The sequence below is a fragment of the Pleurodeles waltl genome, chromosome 12 (assembly GCF_031143425.1).
Source record: "Pleurodeles waltl isolate 20211129_DDA chromosome 12, aPleWal1.hap1.20221129, whole genome shotgun sequence".
NCBI classification, from domain to species: Eukaryota; Metazoa; Chordata; class Amphibia; order Caudata; family Salamandridae; genus Pleurodeles; species Pleurodeles waltl.
In genome coordinates, this window is record NC_090451.1 from 421,469,257 (window position 1) to 421,491,027 (window position 21,771).

Consider the following 21,771-nt stretch of genomic DNA (forward strand, 5'->3'; position numbering starts at 1 on the left):
GAAGAGAAGAAATAATTTGATGAGCTCTATTTAGTTTGAACATTCCATTAGAGATTAGGGGGAGGTCTTGATTTGCAAATAAAAGTGCAGATGTGGTGAAAACCTAAAAGTTAGAATTCCAGCACCATTTCAACACTGAATTGAGGAGAATGAGCCTTTAAATAAACACAATATTACTTTGCTTGCCTATTCGATTAAAGACATATTTATTTTATTCACTTCCTAGAATATAGGTAGGTGTGGAACAACACTTTAATGTCGAGTATTATTATTGATCAGTTTACGTTTGCACATTTTTAGGTATTACTTATACACGTTACATCCAATTAAAATTTACAATGATACAGTGGTTGCACTGCAGCAATAATCATATGTGGTATGAAAGTAATAGTAGTACGATCAGGTTCACAAATCTTTATCTGTTCCATCCTTTTTCTCAACAGAGTTGACTCTACACACTAATGGAATTTGGGATGTAAATGGCTTAGTTTTATGATGCTTATGTAGGGATAAAAAAGCGTATCACTGATGTTTTGTTTTTAAGAGAGAATGGGAAAAGCACTTTCTTTAATCACTTCACCGTTCGTAGTCTATTTTAACTGGTGAAGACTAAAGAATAATGATAAAAACAGTGTTTTAAAATGCATTAATTACTTAATTTACATTGAAAGTGAGAATGAGAATGTGGATGGGAGAGCCTTGAAAGAAATATAAACAAGTTATGCGTATGTAGTGTACAATTAGACAGGCTTCAGCTCCTCTCAGTGTCCCAAATATTTGAACTCAGGAGCTACAGCTGGACATGCTGCAAATGAGATCTACCTTTAAGCGGAACTCTGACTTTCTATTATGTGTTATGTTAATATTTTTAAAGTAATATTGGGAGATCTGCACTTCACCACAGTGGGTAAATGTTGGACCTGGCTTTTTGACGGGGACATCCCCAAACTTTTTGCCTCCTTCCTCCTATTTTTTCTGACCTGTTGTTGTTGGCTTTTGACCTCTGGGCACTTTACCACTGCTAACCAGTGCTAAAGTGCATATGCTCTCTGGGTAAATTGTACTACTGATTGGTTTATCCATGATTGACTATTTAATTTACTTGTAAGTCCCTGGTAGAGTGCACTACATATGCCTAGGGCAGGTAGATTAAATGCTACTAGTGGGCCTGCAGCACTGGTTCTGCCACCCACCTCAGTAGCCCCTTAAACCTGTCTCAGTCCTGCCATTGCAAGGCCTGTGTGTGCAGTTTCACTGCCACTTCGACTTGGCATTTAAAAGTACTTGCCAAGCCTAGAACTCCCCTTTTACTACATATAAGTCATCCCTAATGTGTGCCCTAGGTAACCCCTAGAGCAGGGTGCTGTGTAGGTAAAAGGCAGGACATGTACCTGTGTAGTTATATGTCCTGGTAGTGTGAAACTCCTAAATTCGTTTTTACACTACTGTGAGGCCTGCTCCTTTCATAGGCTGACATTGGGGCTGCCCTCATACACTGTTGAAGTGGCAGCTGCTGATCTGAAAGGAGCAGGAAGGTCATATTTAGTATGGCCAGAATGGTAATACAAAATCCTGCTGACTGGTGAAGTCGGATTTAATATTACTATTCTAGAAATGCCACTTTTAGAAAGTGAGCATTTCTTTGCACTAAAAACTTGTTGTGCCCTTCAATCCACGTCTGGCTAGGTTTAGTTGACAGCTCCTTGTGCATTCACTCAGACACACCCCAAACACAGGGTACTCAGCCTCACTTGCATACATCTGCATTTTGAATGGGTCTTCCTGGGCTGGGAGGGTGGAGGGCCTGCCCTCACACAAAGGACTGCCACACCCCCTACTGGGACTCTGGCAGACAGGATTGAGCTGAAAGGGAACTTGGTGCATTTCTTAGAGACTCTTTGAAGTCACCCCCACTTCAAAGGCACAACTTAGTATAAAACAGGGCCTCTGCCCTACCTCATCAGACACTTGCTGGAGAAGAAACCTGAACCAGAAACTACATCCTGCCAAGAAGAACTGCCTGGCTGCTCAAAGGACTCACCTGTCTGCTTTTCTACAAAGGACTGCTGCCTTGCTGTTGGCCTGCTGCCTTGCTGAACTCTTGCCTGGCTGTAAAAGTGCTCTCCAAGGGCTTGGATAGAGCTTGCCTCCTGTTCCCTGAAGTCTCAGGACCAAAAAGACTTCACTCTTCCTCTTGGACGCTCCGTGCGCCAAACTTTTCGACGCACAGCTTGTTCCACGGCAAGAAAAACCCCGCACACCGACGCTGATCAACGCGACGCCTTCGGGACGACCGAAACTTTGACGCACGGCCTCGCAAGGACAACGCCGCCCGACTTCCCGGGAGAAATCGACGCGACGCCTGCCGTGAGATCAAAACTTTGACGCACGGCCTCGCAAGGACAACGCCGCCCGACTCCGCAGGAGAAATCGACGCGACGCCTGCCGTGCGATCAAAACTTTGACGCACGGCCTCGCAAGGACAACGCCGCCCGACTCCGCAGGAGAAATCGACGCGACACCTGCCGTGAGATCAAAACTTTGGCGCACGGCCTCGCAAGGACAACGCCGCCCGACTCCGCAGGAGAAATCGACGCGACGCCTGCCGTGAGATCGAAACTTCGACGCGCAGCCCCGCAGAACGACGCTCAGCCGGAAAACAAGCAGGAAAATCCACGCACAGACCCGGGACATCTGGTAATCCCCGCGACCCACAGAAAGAGACTGTCCGCGCGCCGGAAAACGACGCCCGACTTCCCCGCGTGGAAAATAACGACGCAAGTCCGTGTGTGCTGGGGAGAAATCGACGCACACACCCTTTTTCCACGCACCTCTTCCTTTGTGGCCCTCTGAGGAGATTTTCCACCAGAAACCAGGTACTTTGTGTTTGAAAGAGACTCTGTTTACTTTCTAAAGACTTAAGAAACTTTATATCACTTTTCAGTGATATCTTTACAAATTCATATTGCATCTTTGATCGTTTTGACCTGAAGATACCCAGATAAATATTATATATTTTTCTAAATACTGTGTGGTGTATTTTTGTGGTGTTATGCTATGGTGTTGTATGATTTATTGCACAAATGCTTTACACATTGCCTTCTAAGTTAAGCCTGACTACTCGTGCCAAGCTACCGGAGGGTGAGCACAGGCTGATTTTGGATTGTGTGAGACTTACCCTGACTAGAGTGAGGGTTCTTGCTTGGACAGAGGGCAACCTAACTGCCAACCAAAAACCCCATTTCTAACAGTAAATATATGTCATCTTGTTCATATTACATACATTACTTTGCTATGGCTCAGGATTGATGTGGTAGTGTTGGCAAAACAGGGCTCCCTGTAGGTCATTAGAAGATGGATAGGGAGAGTTTATTTGTATAGTGGTTCATCGTAAGCATTAAATAGCAAGCAGAAACTGTTCATAGATTACTGCAGATTATTAGAAGTGTTTGCTGATTCATCACTGGACATTGTTTAGGTGGGGTGTACTGAGGGTCACCAGAATGCATGAGTATCCTTAAAAGCTAATCAACCTCTGCGCTTGGGACAAATCAGTCAATTTTCCGTGTGATACTCACCATGACCATCGCTTCTCAACCGAGTGATTTCCGATTTCTGGGCAAAGAGTCTACTGTCAGGTGCACTCAGGCATTACTGGCCTGATGATAGACAGTATAGCTACAGTAATGATGTTCTTTCCACAATAAGCTGTGAAAAGTGAATATAAAGAATAAACCTTCTAGTGAAAAATGTGTCTGCCACAGAGCACATCTCTGTGAAAGTTTCTGGACAGCAGTTCGAGGCCCTCCTCCACCCGCAGGCACCCACCTGCGCCTCATCCCTGGTGCCTAGTGGTAGGCAGCTCCGGCTACCGAGTAAGTAACCCTTTTGTGTTTTCTATTTCTATACTTTTGTTGTTGCCTTGTACGTATTTTTTGCATTCAGTATTTTGCCGTGTTTTTCCATTTCTGTACTCTTGTAGTTGCTGTGTACGTATTTTCTAGTAATCTGTATTTTGCCACTTTATGTACTCTGCCTTCTGCCATTTGGTGTGTTTTCATAGCCTCCCACTCCTCCTGCGATCCTCTGCTTTACGCCTCTTTGCCCCCCTGCCCTCCTCCACTCTCAGTGCTCGCTCCGCTCCCTCTCTCCCCACCTGTTTTCTCCCTCTCTGGCTCCGGCCGGTCTCCGATACCCTGCCGCTGCCTCCCCTGCGGCCCGCCCCCGCACACACCCATTGGCCCTCCCTCCCTCCTCCTTGCTGCTCCACCCTCCCACCCCACCCTCTTAATGGTGGCCACTGCACGGAGCCCAGTGTGACTCCCTGACCTGGTTCTGGCCAGGAGTCCACTTGGCTCCACCAGCCTGCCCCGTGCCCCTGATCCATCCGACTGCCTCCTGGACAGCAGTTTGAGGCCCTCCTCCACCCGCAGGCACCCACCTGCGCCTCATCCCTGGTGCCTAGTGGTAGGCAGCTCCAGTTACCGAGTAAGTAACCCTTTTGTGTTTTCTATTTCTATACTTTTGTTGTTGCCTTGTACGTATCTTTTGCATTCAGTATTTTGCCGTGTTTTTCCATTTCTGTACTCTTATAGTTGCTGTGTATGTATTTTCTAGTAATCTGTATTTTGCCACTTTTTGTACTCTGCATTCTGCCGTTTGCCGTGTTTTCATAGCCCCCCACTGATCCTGCGATCCTCTGCTCTACGCCGCTTTGCCCCCATGCCCTCCTCCACTCTCAGTGCTCACTCTGCTCCCTCTCTCTCTGCCTGTTTTCTCCCTCTCCGGCTCCGGACGGTCTCCGATCCCCCTGCCGCTGCCTCCCCTGCGGCCCCACCCCGCACACACCCATTGGCCCTCCCTCCTCCTAGCTGCTCCACCCTCCCACCCCACCCTCTTAATGGCGGCCACTGCGCGGAGCCCCGTGTGACTCCCGGACCTGGTTCTGGCCAGGAGTCCACTGGCTCCACTAGCCTGCCCCCGTGCCCCTGATCTATCCGCCTGCCGCCTGGATAGCAGTTTGAGGCCCTCCTCCACCCGCAGGCACCTGCCTGCGCCTCATCCCTGGTGCCTAGTGGTAGGCAGCTCCGGTTACCGAGTAAGTAACCCTTTTGTGTTTTCTATTTCTATACTTTTGTTGTTGCTGTGTACGTATTTTTTGCATTCAGTATTTTGCTGTGTTTTTCCATTTCTGTACTCTTATAGTTGCCGTGAACGTATTTTCTAGTAATATGTATTTTGCCACTTTTTGTACTCTGCATTCTGCCGTTTGCTGTGTTTTCATAGCCCCCCACTCCTCCTGTAATCCTCTGCTCTACGCCTCTCTGCCCCCCTGCCCCCTCTACTCTCAGTGCTTGCTCTGCTCCCTCTCTCTCTTCCCACCCGTTTTCTCCCTCTCCGGCCTGTCTCTGATCCCCCTGCCGATGCCTCCCCTGTGGCCCCGCCCCCGCACACACCCATTGGCCCTCCCACCCCAATGTCTGCGCCCGTCTTCGCCCGGACCGTGCCCAGCGCCAGTCCCCCTGGCCCCCCCAGCCCAGACTCCCCCAGACAACACTATTCCACAAACACACTCTGTAAGGAAATGCCTCCTTGGCATGGTTACCCCCTCACTTTTTGCCTTTGCTGATGCCAAGTTATGATTTGAAAGTGTGCTGGGTCCCTGCTAACCAGGCCCAAGCGCCAGTGTTCTTTCCCTAAATTGCACCTTTGTCTCCACAATTGGCACCACCCTGGCACCCAGGTAAGTCCCTTGTAACTGGAACCCCTGGTGCCAAGGGCCCTGATGCCAGGGAAGGTCTCTAAGGGCTGCAGCATGTCTTATGCCACCCTGGGGACCTCTCACTCAGCACATGCACACAGCTTGCCAGCTTGTGTGTGCTGGTGGGGAGAAAATGACTAAGTCAAAATGGCACTCCCCTCAGAGTGCCATGCCAACCTCACACTGCCTATGGCATAGATAGTCACCTCTCTAGCAGGCCTTACAGCCCTAAGGCAGGGTGCACTATACCACAGGTGAGGGCATTGGTGCATGAGCACTATGCCCCTACAGTGTCTAAGCAAAACCTTAGACTTTGTAAGTGCAGGATAGCCATAAGAGCATATGGTCTGGGAGTCTGTCATACACGAACTCCACAGCACCATAATGGCTACACTGAAACTGTGAAGTTTGGTACCAAACTTCTCAGCACATTAAATGCACACTGATGCCAGTGTGCACTTTATTGTAAAAATAAACCCAGAGGGCATCCTAGAGATGCCCCCTGAAAACACACCCGACTCCAGTGTAGGCTGACTAGTTTTGCCAGCCTGCCACACACCAGACATGTTGCTGGCCACATGGGGAGAGTGCCGTTGTCACTCTGTGGCCAGGAACAAAGCCTGTACTGGGTGGAGGTGCTTCTCAACTCCCCCTGCAGGAATTGTAACACCTGGTGGTGAGCCTCAAAGGCTCACCCCCTTTATTACAGCGCTACAGGGCATCCCAGCTAGTGGAGATGCCCGCCCCTCTGGCCACTGCCCCCACTTTTGGCGGCAAGGCTGGAGGAGATAATGAGAAAAACAAAGAGGAGTCACTCCCCAGTCAGGACAGCCCCTAAGGTGTCCTGAACTGAGGTGACTCTTACTTTTAGAAATCCTCCATCTTGCAGATGGAGGATTCCCCCAATAGGATTAGGGATGTGCCCCCCACCCCACAGGGAGGAGGCACAAAGAGGGTGTAGCCACCCTCAGGGCCAGTAGCCATTGGCTACTGCCCTCCCAGACCTAAACACACCCCTAAATTTAGTATTTAGGGGCTCCCAGAACCGAGGAAGATAAATTCCTGCAGCCTAAATAAGAAGAAGGACTGCTGACCTGAAGCCCTGCAGTGAAGACGGAGACGACAACTGACTTGGCCCCAGCCCCACCGGCCTGTCTCCCTACTTTGAGGAAAACTGCAGCAGCGACACATCCAACAGGGTCCAGCGACCTCTGAAGCCCCAGAGGACTACCCTGCATCTAAAGGACCAAGAAGCTCCCGAGAACAGCAGCCCTGTTCAAGAAACTGCAACTTTTGGAAACAAAGAAGCAACTATTAAAGACCACTCGTTTCCCGCAGGAAGCATGAGACTTTCTACTCTGCACCCGATGCCCCTGGCTCGACCTGCGGAAAACTAACACTACAGGGAGGACTCCCCAGGCGACTGCGAGCCCGTGAGTAGCCAGAGTTGACCCCCCTGAGCCCCCACAGCGACGCCTGCAGAGGGAATCCAGAGGCTCCCTCTGACCGCGACTGCCTGCTTCAAGGAACCCGACGCCTGGAAACCACACTGCACCCGCAGCCCCCAGGACCTGAAGGAACCAAACTCCAGTGCAGGAGCGACCCCCAGGCGACCTTCTGCTTAGCCCAGGTGGTGGCTACCCCGAGGAGCCCCCCCTTGTGCCTGCCTGCATCGTTGAAGAGACCCCCGGGTGTCCCCATTGATTCCTATTGAAAACCCGATGCCTGTTTGCACTCTGCACCCGGCCGCCCCTGTGCCGCTGAGGGTGTACTTTCTGTGCCTGCTTGTGTCCCCCCTGGTGCCCTACAAAATCCCTCTGGTCTGCCCTCCGAAGTCACGGGTACTTACCTGCTGGCAGACTGGAAACGGGGCACCCCTATTTCCATTGAAGCCTATGTGTTTTGGGCACCACTTTGACCTCTTCACCTGACCGGCCCTGAGCTGCTGTTGTGGTAACTTTGGGGTTGCCTTGAACCCCCAACGGTGGGCTACCTTGGACCCAACTTTGAACCCTGTAAGTGTTTTACTTACCTGTGAACTTAACATTTACTTACCCCCCCAGGAACTGTTGATTTTGTCCACTTTTAAAATAGCTTATTGCCATTTTTGACAAAACTGTACATGCTATTGAGATAATTCAAAGTTCCTAAGATACCTGAGTGAAATACCTTTCATTTAAAGTATTGTTTGGAAATCTTGAACCTGTGGTTCTTAAAATAAACTAAGAAAATATATTTTTCTATATAAAAACCTATTGGCCTGGAATTGTCTTTGAGTGTGTGTTCCTCATTTATTGCCTGTGTGTGTAGAACAAATGCTTAACAGTACCCTCTGATAAGCCTACTGCTCGACCACACTACCACAAAATAGAGCATTAGAATCATCTCTTTTTGCCACTATCTTACCTCTAAGGGGAACCCTTGGACTCTGTGCACACTATTTCTTACTTTGAAATATTATATACAGAGCCAACTTCCTACATTGGTGGATCAGCGGTGGGGTACAAGACTTTGCATTTGCTGGACTACTCAGCCAATACCTGATCAGACGACTAAATTCCACAAATTGTCATTAGAAACTGATTTTTGAAATTTGAGCTATTTTGCTAAATTTTTTAAAGTCCTGCTAGGGCCTTGTGTTAGTCCCTGTTAGCATTTCTTTTAGAGTTTAAAAGTTTTGTAAAAGTTTGGATTAAGTTCTAGAAATAGTTTTAGATTCTTAAAAAGTATCCCAACTTTTAGAAGCATAATGCCTGCTGCAGAAGAGACAGTGGTGGAGCTCAACCTCACAACTTACCTGCATCTTAGGATGTCAGAGTTATGGACTCTTTGCAGAATCAAGAAACTAAAAACTGGATCAAACCCTACCAAAGTACAGCTCCAGGAGCTCTTGGCAGAGTTTGCTAGAGACAACCCCTCTGAAGATATCCTTACAGAGGATGAGGCTAGTGAAGTGGAGGACAATTTCCCCCTCCACTCCTAGTTAGGGAGAACAGGGTTCCTCCAACCCTGACTCCACAAGTGATAGTCAGAGATGTTGCTTCTCTCACAGGAGAGTCCAACAGCTCTGGAAGCATTGAGGGCAGCCTCAATGAAGATGACCTCCTGCTAGCCAGGATGGCTAAAAGATTGGCTTTGGCGAGACAGCTCCTAGCCATAGAAAGGGAAAGGCAAGAGATGGGCTTAGCTCCCATCAATGGTGGCAGCAGCTTAAATAGGGTCAGAGATACTCCTGACATGCTAAAAATACCCAAAGGGATTGTAACAAAATATGAAGATGGTGATGACATCACCAAATGGTTCACAGCTTTTGAGAGGGCTTGTGCAACCAGAAAATTAAACAAATCTCACTGGGGTGCTCTCCTTTGGGAAATGTTCACTGGAAAGTGTAGGGATAGACTCCTCACACTCTCTGGAAAAGATGCAGAATCCTGTTATCTCATGAAGGCTACCCTGATTGAGGGCTTTGGATTCTCAACTGAGGAGTACAGGATTAGGTTCAGGGAGGCTCAAAAATCCTCAAGCCAGACCTAGGTTGATTTTGTTGACTTCTCAATCAAAACACTGAATGGTTGGATTAATGGTAGTGGTGTAAATGATTATGATGGGCTGTACAATCTGTTTATGAAAGAACACCTTTTAAGTAATTGTTTCAATGATAAACTGCATCAGCATCTGGTAGACCTAGGTCCAATTTCTCCCCAAGAATTGGGAAAGAAGGCAGACCATTGGGTCAAGACTAGGGTGACCAAGACTTCCACAGAGGGTAACCAAAAGAAAGGGGTCACAAAGACTCCCCAGGGGAAGAGTGTTGAGACATCCAAGGGTAAAAGTAAAGAGTCTTCTGCAGGGCCCCAAAAACCTGCTCAGGAGGGAGGGTCCAAAGCCTCTCCACAATCCAATTTTGGGTACAAGGGTAAAAACTTTGATCCCAAAAAGGCCTGGTGTCGTAGCTGTAATCAGCAAGGACACCAAACTGGAGACAAGGCCTGTCCCAAGAAAGGTTCCACTTCTACTACTACTACTACAGTTAGCACTGGAATAGCCAGTCTCCAGGTGGGATCAACAGTGTGCCCAAAGCAAATCAGGGTTCACACTGAAGCTACATTAGTTTCTGAGGGTGGGGTGGACTTAGCCACACTGGCTGCCAGGCCCCCTGATATGCAAAAATACAGGCAGCAACTCTTAATTAATGGGACTAGTGTAGAAGCCCTGAGGGATACAGGTGCCAATGTCACAATGGTGACAGACAAACTGGTTTCCCCAGGACAATACCTGACTGGATAAACTTATCCAGTCACCAACGCTGACAATCAGACTAAAGTACATCCCATGGCTATGGTAACTTTAGAATGGGGAGGGGTCACTGGCCTAAAACAGGTGGGAGTCTCCTCTGCTATCCCAGTAGACTGTTTGCTTGGAAACGACCTGGAGTCCTCAGCATGCGCTGAGGTAGAACTCAAAACCCATGCAGCCATGCTGGGTATCCCTGAACTGGTGTGTGTCAAGACGAGGGCACAGTACAAGGCTCAGAGTGAAAAAGAGGTGTTGGAGCCTGGAATAATGGCCCAAACCTCCAAGAGAAAAGGAAAGAAGACTGGGGAACCAGCTTCAACACAGGAAAAGAAAAAGAACCTCTCTTCCCAGGAAGAAGTTCTGCCCTCAGAGGGAACTGAGCCCATAGAGTTGGAACCTTATCAGGTTGAACTCTTAGGCCCAGGGGGCCCACAAGGGAACAGCTGTGTAAGGGGCAAGAAACCCGTCCCTCTCTTGAAGGCCTTAGGCAGCAAGCTGCTGAAGAGACCAAAGGAAAAATCAATGGAACACATAGGATCTATTGGGAAGATGGACTCCTTTACACTGAGGCAAGAGATCCCAAACCTTGTGCCACTAGGAGAGTGGTAGTGCCTCAGGGGTTTAGAGAGTTCATCCTGACCTTAGCCCATGATATTCCATTTGCTGGGCATTTGCGACAAACCAAGACTTGGGAGAGGTTAGTCAACCATTTCTATTGGCCCAACATACCCCAGAAAGCAAAGCAGTTTTGTGCCTCCTGTGCCACCTGTCAAGGCAATGGTAAGACAGGTGGCCATCCAAAGAGCCCCCTCATTCCACTTCCAGTGGTGGGGGTCCCCGTTGAAAGAGTGGGTGTGGACATAGTGGGTCCACTTGAACCTCCCACAACCTCAGGGAATCAGTATATCCTAGTAGTAGTGGATCATGCTACTAGGTACCCTGAAGCAATTACCCTTAGGTCCACTACTGCCCCTGCAGTAGCCAAAGCACTCATTGGTATCTTTACCAGAGTGGGATTTCCTAAGTAGGTGGTGTCTGACAGAGGTACCATATTCATGTCAGCATACCTGAAACACATGTGGAATGAGTGTGGGGTGACTTACAAATTCACTACAACATACTATCCACAAACCAATGGTCTTGTGGAAAGATTCAACAACACATTGAAGGGCATGATCATGAGGCTACCTGAAAAGCTCAAAAGGAGATGGGATGTCCTCTTGCCATGTCTGCTTTTCGCCTACAGAGAGGTGCCTCAGAAGGGAGTAGGGTTTTCCACCTTTGAACTTCTGTTTGTCCATCCTGTAAGGGGACCACTAGCTCTTGTGAAAGAAGGCTGGGAGAGACATCTTCATGAGCCTAAGCAAGATATATTGGACTATGTACTAGGCCTACGTTCCAGGATGGCAGAGTACATGGAAAAGGCAAGTAAAAACCTTGAGGTCAGCCAACAACTCCAGAAGATGTGGTATGACCAAAAGGCTGCTATGGTTGAGTTTCAGCCAGGGCAGAAAGTCTGGGTTCTGGAGCCTGTGGCTCCCAGGGCACCTCAGGACAGATGGAGTGGCCCTTACCCAGTGCTAGAGAGAAAGAGTCAGGTCACCTACCAGGTAGACCTAAGCACTAGCAGGACCCCCAAAAGGGTGATCCATGTGAACCGCCTCAAACTCTTTAATGACAGGGCAGATGTAAACATGTTAATGGTTACAGATGAGGACCAGGAAGATGAGAGTGAACCTCTCCCTGATCTCCTCTCCACTGACAGTAAAGATGGCTCAGTAGATGGAGTGATCTATTCACACACCCTCTCTGGTCAACAGCAAGCTGACTGTAGGAAAGTCCTACAACAGTTTGCTGAGCTCTTTTCCCTAACCCCTGGTCAGACACACCTGTGTACCCATGATGTGGACACAGGAGACAGGATGCCTGTCAAAAACAACATTTTTAGACAGTCTGACCAAGTTAAGGAAAGCATCAAAGTGGAAGTCCACAAGATGTTGGAATTGGGAGTCATTGAGCACTCTGACAGCCCCTGGGCTAGCCCAGAGGTCTTAGTCCCCAAACCTCACACCAAAGATGGCAAGAGAGAGATGATGTTTTGTGTGGACTACAGAGGACTTAATTCTGTCACCAAGACAGATGCCCATCCCATTCCAAGGGCAGATGAGTTAATTGATAAATTGGGTGCTGCCAAATACTTGAGTACCTTTGAATTGACAGCAGGGTACTGGCAGATAAAAATGGCACCAGGAGCAAAAGAAAAAACTGCATTCTCTACACCTGATGGGAACTATCAGTTTACTGTGATGCCCTTTGGCTTAAAGAATGCCCCTGCCACCTTCCAAAGGTTGGTGAATCAAGTCCTTGCTGGCTTGGAGTCCTTTAGTGCAGCTTATCTTGATGATATTGCTGTCTTTAGCTCCAACTGGCAGGATCACCTGGTCCACCTGAAGAAGGTGTTGCAGGCCCTGCAAGCAGCAGGCCTCTCTATCAAGGCATCCAAATGTCAGATAGGGCAGGGTACTGTGGTTTACTTGGGACACCTTGTAGGTGGAGGCCAAGTTCAGGCACTCCAACCCAAGATCCAGACTATTCTGGACTGGGTAGCTCCAAAAACCCAGACTCAAGTCAGGGCATTCCTTGGCTTGACTGGTTACTTTAGTAGGTTTGTGAAGGGATATGGATCCACAGTGACACCCCTCACAGAACGTACCTCTAAGAAGATGCCCAAGAATGTAAAGTGGACTACAGAATGCCAACAGGCCTTTGACACCCTTAAACAAGCCATGTGAACTCCACAGCACCATAATGGCTACACTGAAAACTGTGAAGTTTGGTATCAAACTTCTCAGCACAATAAATGCACACTGATGCCAGTGTGCACTTTATTGTAAAAATACACCCAGAAGGCATCTTAGAGATGCCCCCTGAAAACATACCCGACTCCAGTGTGGGCTGACTAGTTTTTGCCAGCCTGCCACACACCAGACATGTTGCTGGCCACATGGGGAGAGTGCCGTTGTCACTCTGTGGCCAGGAACAAAGCCTGTACTGGGTGGAGGTGCTTCACATATCCCCCTGCAGGAACTGTAACACCTAGCAGTGAGCCTCAAAGGCTCACCCCCTTTTGTTACAGCGCCACAGGGCATCCCAGCTAGTGGAGATTCCCCCCCCTCCGGCCACTGCCCCCACTTTTGGCGACAAGGCTGGAGGAGATAATGAGAAAAACAAGGACAAGTCACTCCCCAGTCAGGACAGCCCCTAAGGTGTCCTGAGCTGAGGTGACTCTTACTTTTAGAAATCCTCCATCTTACAGATGGAGGATTCCCCCAATAGGATCAGGGATGTGCCTCCCTCCCCACAGGGAGGAGGCACATAGTGGGTGTAGCCACCCTCAGGGCCAGTAGCCATTGGCTACTGCCCTCCCAGACCTAAACACACCCCTAAATTGAGTATTTAGGGGCTCCCAGAACTGAGGAAGATAGATTCCTGCAACCTAAAGAAGAAGAAGGACTGCTGACCTGAAGCCCTGCAGTGAAGACGGAGACGACAACTGACTTGGCCCCAGCCCCACCGGCCTGTCTCCCTTCTTTGAAGAAAACTGCAACAGCGACGCATACAACAGGGTAAAGCGAACTCTGAAGCCTCAGAAGACTACCCTGCATCTAAAGGACCAAGAAGCTCCCAAGAACAGTGGCCCTGTTCAAGAAACTGCAACTTTTGGAAGCAAAGTAGCAACTTTTAAAGACCACACGTTTCCCGCCGGAAGCGTGAGACTTTCCACCCTGCACCCGACGCCGCTGGCTCGACCTGCGTAAAACTAACACTACAGGGAGGACTCCCCGGTGACTGGGAGCCCGTGAGTAGCCAGAGTTGACCCCCCTGAACCTCCACAGCGACGCCTGCAGAGGGAATCCAGAGGCTCCCCCTGACGCGACTGCCTGCTTCAAGGAACTCGACGCCTGGAAACTACACTGCACCCGCAGCCCCCAGGACCTGAAGGAACCAAACTCCAGTGCAGGAGCGACCCCCAGGCAACTCTCTGCCTAGCCCAGGTGGTGGCTACCCCGAGGAGCCCCCCTGTGCCTGCCTGCATCATTTAGGAGACCCCCGGGTCTCCCCATTGATTCCTATTGAAAACCCGACGCCTGTTTGCACTCTGCACCCGGCCGCCCCTGTGCCGCTGAGGGTGTACTTTCTGTGCCTGCTTGTGTCCCCCCCTGTGCCCTACAAAACCCCCCTGGTCTGCCCTCCGAAGTCGCGGGTACTTACCTGCTGGCAGACTGGAAACGGGGCACCCCTATTTCCTTTGAAGCCTATGTGTTATGGGCACCACTTTGACCTCTGCACCTGACCGGCCCTGAGCTGCTGGTGTGGTAACTTTGGGGTTGCCTTGAACCCCCAATGGTGGGCTACCTTGGACCCAACTTTGAACCCTGTAAGTGTTTTACTTACCTGTGAACTTAACATTTACTTACCCCCCCCCAGGAACTGTTGATTTTGTCCACTTTTAAAATAGCTTATTGCCATTTTTAACAACACTGTTCATGCTATTGTGATAATTCAAAGTTCCTAAGATACCTGAGTGAAATACCTTTCATTTAAAGTATTGTTTGTAAATCTTGAACCTGTGGTTCTTAAAATAAACTAAGAAAATATATTTTTCTATATAAAAACCTATTGGCCTGGAATTGTCTTTGAGTGTGTGTTCCTTATTTATTGCCTGTGTGTGTACAACAAATGCTTAACGGTACCCTCTGATAAGCCTACTTCTCGACCACACTACCACAAAATAGAGCATTAGAATTATCTAATTTTGCCACTATCTTACCTCTAAGGGGAACCCTTGGACTCTGTGCACACTATCTCTTACTTTGATATAGTATATACAGAGCTAACTTCCTACAGTATGGCTGGTGAATATATATATACTCAAAGGGGCACCTCACTTGCCCTACTCTCTGAGGTTGCTTCTCTGGGCACTTCCTGATCTTAGAGCCCTATCACAGCAGCAAAACGTGAAGCATTCGTCGGATGGTAGCCTGACCACGGTGCGGACTATATTTTCACATAACCTACAGCTCAAATCCCTGAGGTGACTGAGAGGTATGGTATTGGCCAGGGACAGGTTTTGACATACAGTGCATTGCAGGTGGTTAACAGGAGGACATGGGAGCAGGACCGGGCAGGGATCGTTGAACTATCACTCTGCTCTATAATGTGTTCCTGGGCACCCGCCTTGTTGAATGCCCAGGCCTATGGGGTAAATTGGCAGCTATACTGGGGCAGGAATTCACTGATCAGCAGTGAGAAGAGGTGACGAGGTAGGTGAGAACAGTGTCTCATAATCCGTGACTCAAGTTTACACAGTTCAGTTTTTTCCGCCAGATGTACCTCACCCCAGTGCACTGCGAGTACGGTGCCCAATTGGCCTAGATGTCCCTCACAGGCAGCACATTTCTCACACATGGTTTGGTCCTGCTTGGAAATACTGCACTACGTGGAGGGCGTGGCGAATGTTGTAGCTGATCACATACACAGAACACTTGCACAAAATCTGGCATCGTGCCGTTTGGGTTTCCTACCAAGTACTAAATTAAGGAGAATAAAAGAACAATTAAAGAAAAAAGCTATATTTGTCTATTATATTCACAACAGAACTTTCTCTGCAACTACACAAGACAGCGACTTTTTCTTGAACTTTGGGTCGATACACTAAACATTCATCCACCAATTTCCATGTCTCATGTTGCTGCCATTGTTTGACTATTCATGATGTATTAGTGAAAACTGTGTTACATTTATGTATTTCTTTTCTCTGTGAAAATCAATAAAGAGATATTGAAAAAAAAAGTACTGCCCTGTAAAAGGTACTGTTACTTACAAGCGCTTAGGGTAGTTTTGCAAGGAAACACCTAACACTTTAGGCATAAAGAGTCAAGTTGCTACATCACATGGTCATGCCCACCTTTTAAAAAAAGATGGGACAAATGCCCATACAACCATTTTCCACAGGTTAAATGTCAATATGCTTGAGCCTAACCATTTACAGAGACAGGAAAATAAAGTGTTTATATGTATTGGAGTTGTTTCTAGCACATCTAACTACAAATAGGTATTGAATAATGAGATACAGACTATTCCCATTGCACACTAGTCACTCTTGTAATCTGCAGTGGAACACTTTAAGCCCACTGAGAAAACTATCAAGGAGCTAAAAAACTGCTATCATTCATGAAATACCCACTACACAGGCAAAGATAATTATGGTGCTTCTGCCATTAGACACACCAGTGGTAGCTACGAAAGATAGCCCTCCAAACTAACCTATGCACCTTGTTGGGTGCAATGGTGGTGGTACACCAATCCCAGTGGGAGAAGAGCTGCCCTCAGATCTAGTTGGAAGTGACCACAGAGGAGGGGTTGCTTATTTCCCCGGCCATACCTCTGGGGTACATAGGCTCTTCACAAGGGGACAAGGGTTTCACCATCTCAGATTTGGGAAGAGAAGAGCATTGTGGGATTGTTTGCAGTAGAACTCACAGGACTGCTGCAAATGTGGATGGGGTAGCCCTGGGAACTTTTTCCCTATTGCTTAGAGAGAGGCTAGGAGTCTCCCCCACTCACAAGCTAGTGCCAGGCATAGATGTGGAACCCCTGGGACCTTCTTCAGAACACTACCAGACATTTGGAAACAGAAAAACAGCTAATACTGTTGTGTCTTGTGAGGGGGCCTGAATGGGTTGACCTGCTCCCACATGTACATAGGACAAATAAGTGGCCTCCAAGAGTTAGTTAGCTAACACCTGTCGAGCTACAGGGCTACCAAAAGCTGCAAGAAGCCCATTTTCATGAAAAACCCAGCTGACCACTTCAAACTCAATCTGCCCTGGAACCTGCTGGTGGCTTCCGCTGGATTGAGTTTTGCCCCCAAAGTGCTGTCCGTGAGTTACTGGCCCCCTTTGCTCGGTCAAAGTGTACTCATCCTAACATCCTGAAAACCCTGGGGCTTAGATACATTTTGGCTCTAAAGACCCCTAGAGGATGGTGACAAACCTTCAAAGTCAATCTCATAATTGTGCATTGTGGCTTAGCCAAAGATTCATTTTGCTAACTTTCACAGCTTTTCTGAAGAAGCAAATCTGTTTCAGTGGGACATCAAGGAGAAGGTATACACCCCGTGTATCCCTTTTTAACCACAGCTTGCAGCCTTGCCCAGTAGGAGGAATCCGAGGTCCAAAAAAAAGTGACTTAGTCTAAATGTAGAAATCTTCAATGGACGAAGGCATTCATAGTATGCGGCTGCTGAGAGATCTTCCTTGGACCTGAAATTTAAGTTTCTCCCACTCTGAGCTTTCCTACCAAAAGTCAACAGCTTCACCGGGATCTCGCCTGAAGGTAATCCAGCATGGTAGAGTCCTTCACAGCCACAGCCTGCTGCCATGCTCAGCTCAGGGTTTTTTGACTAAGGGCCTGACTTAGAACTCAGTGGATGGGTTACTCCATCATAATCTGAATCCCATAGGATAGACTGGGATTTAGATTTGGGTGACTGGATATCCATCAATGTTGTGATAGAGTAACCCACCTGCCGAGTTCTAAATTAGTCCCTCAGTCAGAGAGTCAAACTTCTGACTGGGGTCAACTTTTTTTCTGCATCCGACCCATGCTCCATAGCTGTTGGCCTTAAATCTTGCCTAGGTGCTGGTTAAGCGCAACCACAGTTGCCACTTAAGGCTTTTTGGAGCTATTTTCATTTAAAAGTTTAAAAATTCATATCTCTGGTTTCCTTTATTGGATTTTTGCAGTTGATTTTTGTTTTCTTTTGTGTCATACTGTTCAATAAATTATTCTCTAGTTTTAGGTTTCACTGTGCATGCCAGTGTTGCCGGTGTCACAGCACTTATGTTTTTTTTTTTCTTTCAGCAATGCTGCATATGGCTTATAAGTATTGACAAAACCAATTGATCTTGCAAAGGTGAGACCTACTGGCTCAGGTTGAGTACAGGTTTAAATTTCTGAAACCTTTACTTGAACAAACAAGAATTGTGACATTATTATTTGTGTTGGACCACCATCCATGCCAACTAATAATCCACTTTCTCACAAAAGCCATTTAGGTCTATTAAAAAAGAGTACAATTAGTGTAAATAGATTATGGCCCTCATTATGACATTGGCAGTAAATCCCACTTACCGCCATGGTGACGGCCGCCAACATACCGTCGCGGAGGCGAATATCAGTCTGCCATATTATGACACACAGACTAAACCTACAGAATACTGCCACAAACACATTTTCGCCAGTCCAAAGGTAAGTGTTAAACTGTTGGTACGAACACCCACACCGTCACGCCAACAAAACAACTCTCTCCACATTTTGACCCATGAATCACCACAGTGGACATTCAACGGCAGTAAACCATTGGCAATAGACACCGGTGCTGTCGCAATGGCCACTCAAATACAAAATAACACACATTGGCTAAAACTAAAATGACACACCTGACACTTATACACACACCACACCCACTCACCCACAGCACTATAAAACACATACCCACATTATCCACAACCCTTTACAAACACAATAAATCACCAGGAGATAGCCAGGCAAATCATAGACACAACTACACACACACCACAAACACCCATTCATCCCTCACGCACCTCACACCCCAACACATTACTCTATACCCACTGCACAACACACAACACACAACAACCATGTCCCCACAAAGGCACCTCTGTTTCACTGATGAGGAGTTGTGGGTCATGGTGGAAGAAGTAGTCAGGGTAGAGCCACAGCTGTTTGGAGCACAGGTACAGCAAATCTCCATTGCAAGGAAGATGTAGCTATAGCGGAGAATTGTGCTCTGGGTGAAAACTGTGGGACAGCATCCAAGAACAAGGGACGGCATCAGGAAGAGGTGGAATGAACTATGGGGGAAGATACATTCTATGACAGCAAGGCACCAGCTCGCCATCCACAGGACTGGCAGTGGACCCCCACCTCCTCCCACACAGCTGACAGCATAGGAGGAGCAAGTCTTGACAATACTGCATCCTGAGAGACTCACTAGAGTTGCCGGAGTAATGGACACTGGTGAGTCAATATTTACTACCTATTCCCCCACATACCTGCATGCCACCACCACCCCTCACCCTGACACCCATGACTCCACTCAATTCCCCCTCACAGTGCACCATCACAATATACTAACCTGAATGCCAAGCCCAGCATGCCATATCCAAGGCATGAACATCCCTCCCAACCCTGCATGTACACCCACCACAAATGCATGCACAGCACGGAGAACTAACAATCCCACAATACATCACCATACACAAACAAAGGTGGCAGATCTACAGCAACGATATAGGAGAAGCTAGGGATGTAGAATATGTCACAGAGATGTAGCATAATATACCACTTAGATCCCCAGTGGTGCCCCAGCCAATCCAATGGCGAGGAGGTGCCACGGCTATTCAGTCCCCCACCAGAAGATGCCCAAGTGATGACAGCAACTCTGGACTACTGGATCTGGATGAACTCCTTGGCCCATCAGGGACCACTGGTCAGTTTGATACCCCAGTCAACACCCATACCACCACAGAGTCTCCCCGTCAGTACCCAACACCACAGCAGCTCGCAACATCACCACACCTCCGTCCCCAGGACACATCAATCAACAGTGTGCACAACTGTACAGGGACCACAGTCCACACCTCACAGCCAAGACAATCTGGGACCTGGGGTCAGTGGCAATGGGCACACCGTTCAAGGGACACAGACACACAGGGCCAGTAACACTCAGAGGACAGCTGTGCGCAAGGGGAAGGACAGGCCCAGGGAACCAACTTTCCAGGAGGCACTCACTAATGTCCTGGGGGCTTACAAACAATCCCAGGACAAGATGGGTCAGATGTTATGCAACATTCAGCAGAACCAGAGGCTGCAGGAGAAACACCACCAGAGATCAGGAAAGAATTGCAGGCCCTCAACACTACCATTGTCTCCATAGCAGCGGTGCTGGTTGATATGGCCAACATCATGAGGGACTACACAGCACAGCAGCGAGCCCCTTCTACTAGCCATTCAACTGAACAGCCCTCCACATCTGCTATAGCTAGGGGAAAGGTGGCCCTGCCACAGGACCCACTGACCACCAGCACCCCTCCCACTGCAGAAGGTGAACCACCCTGCAAACATTCCCTGCAACCCAGACAGATGCCAGAGACACTAGCGAAGACCAAGACCACCGCTAGGAAATGAGACCATCGTGAATGTCCCCCTTGTGTTCCACTCAGTCACCTTGTCTACTTGGAACTGCCATTGCTCCCCTTCCTATGGCCCCTTGAACACTGGACCTGTGCTACGAACAGACTGGGCCAATACCCTGGACTTTCCTCTACCATCACCCCATTCCATTGCACTATTCCTCGTATATTTTTCACTTCAATAAACACCCTTGAACACAACTTGAGTGATAGTGCTTTATGTGACAAAAATGTGCAATCATTTTAACAGTTTCATCCTGTGCAATTGTCCAGAACTTTGTGATTCAATGCAAAAAATGTCCTGTAGCTGTCTGTAGTCATCACTTCAGTACACAGTTGTAACCACACCAACATCTACAAAATGGGAAGGCATAGGTGACAGTCAGTTGGGATGCTAAGGATGTGACTGCCATCATGCTACAGCCACACAGAAAAGATACATAATCAGAGGAATGGTCAGTTTTACTGTCTTACCTGTGTATCATTGGGAGTACTGCTATATGACTGATGTCCTGCTGTCCACATCCTGATCCTCTGCCTCCTCATCCTCACTGTCCTCAGGGTCCACTGCTGCCACAGGGGCATTTCCATCCTCCTCCTCCTGCAGGTAGGGCACATGTCGTCTGGTGGCCAGGTTATGCAACATGCAGCATACAGCAACTATCTGGCAGACCTTCTCAGGGGAGTAGCAGAGGGATTCACCTGTCAGATGGAGGCATCTGAATCTGGCCTTCAGGAGGCCGAAGGTCCTCTCAATTATTCTCCTGGTTCGTCCATGAGCATCATTATACCTATTTCCAGCCCCTATCCTGGCATTCCTTACAGGAGTCAAGAGCCACAACAGGTTTGGGTAGCCAGAGTCACCTGCAAGAAGTGAGGGACAAACATTAGCCATGCACAATGGTATGGGGGATGGCTCCTGAAGCCATACACGGACATGTATTGGGTGGGGACTCAGGCTCATCTATTAGCCACACCCTGTGCCTCTGTAGTTGTGCCATCAGATGTGGGATGCTGCTATTCCTCAAAACGAAGGCGTCATGCATTGACCCAGGATACTTGGCAGTGACATGGGAGATGTACTGGTCAGCCTGGCTCACCATTTGCACATTTAGTGAGTGGAAACTCTTCTGATTCCTGAACATCTGTTCATTGTACCGGGCGGGGGGGACAAATGATATATTTGTTCCATCAATGGCCCCAATAACATTTGGAATATGTCCCATTGCATAGAAACCATCCTTCACACTGGCCAAATCATCCACTTGGGAGAAAGCCAATTATCTGCACATGTGTTTGAGGAGGGTAGCCAGAACCCTTGCCAGCACTATTGAGAACATTGGCTGTAACATTCCTGCAGCCAAGCCCACTGTCACCTGGAAAAAGGGAGTTGTCAGGAAATGGTGCACTAATAGGACTTGCAGAAGAGGGAGG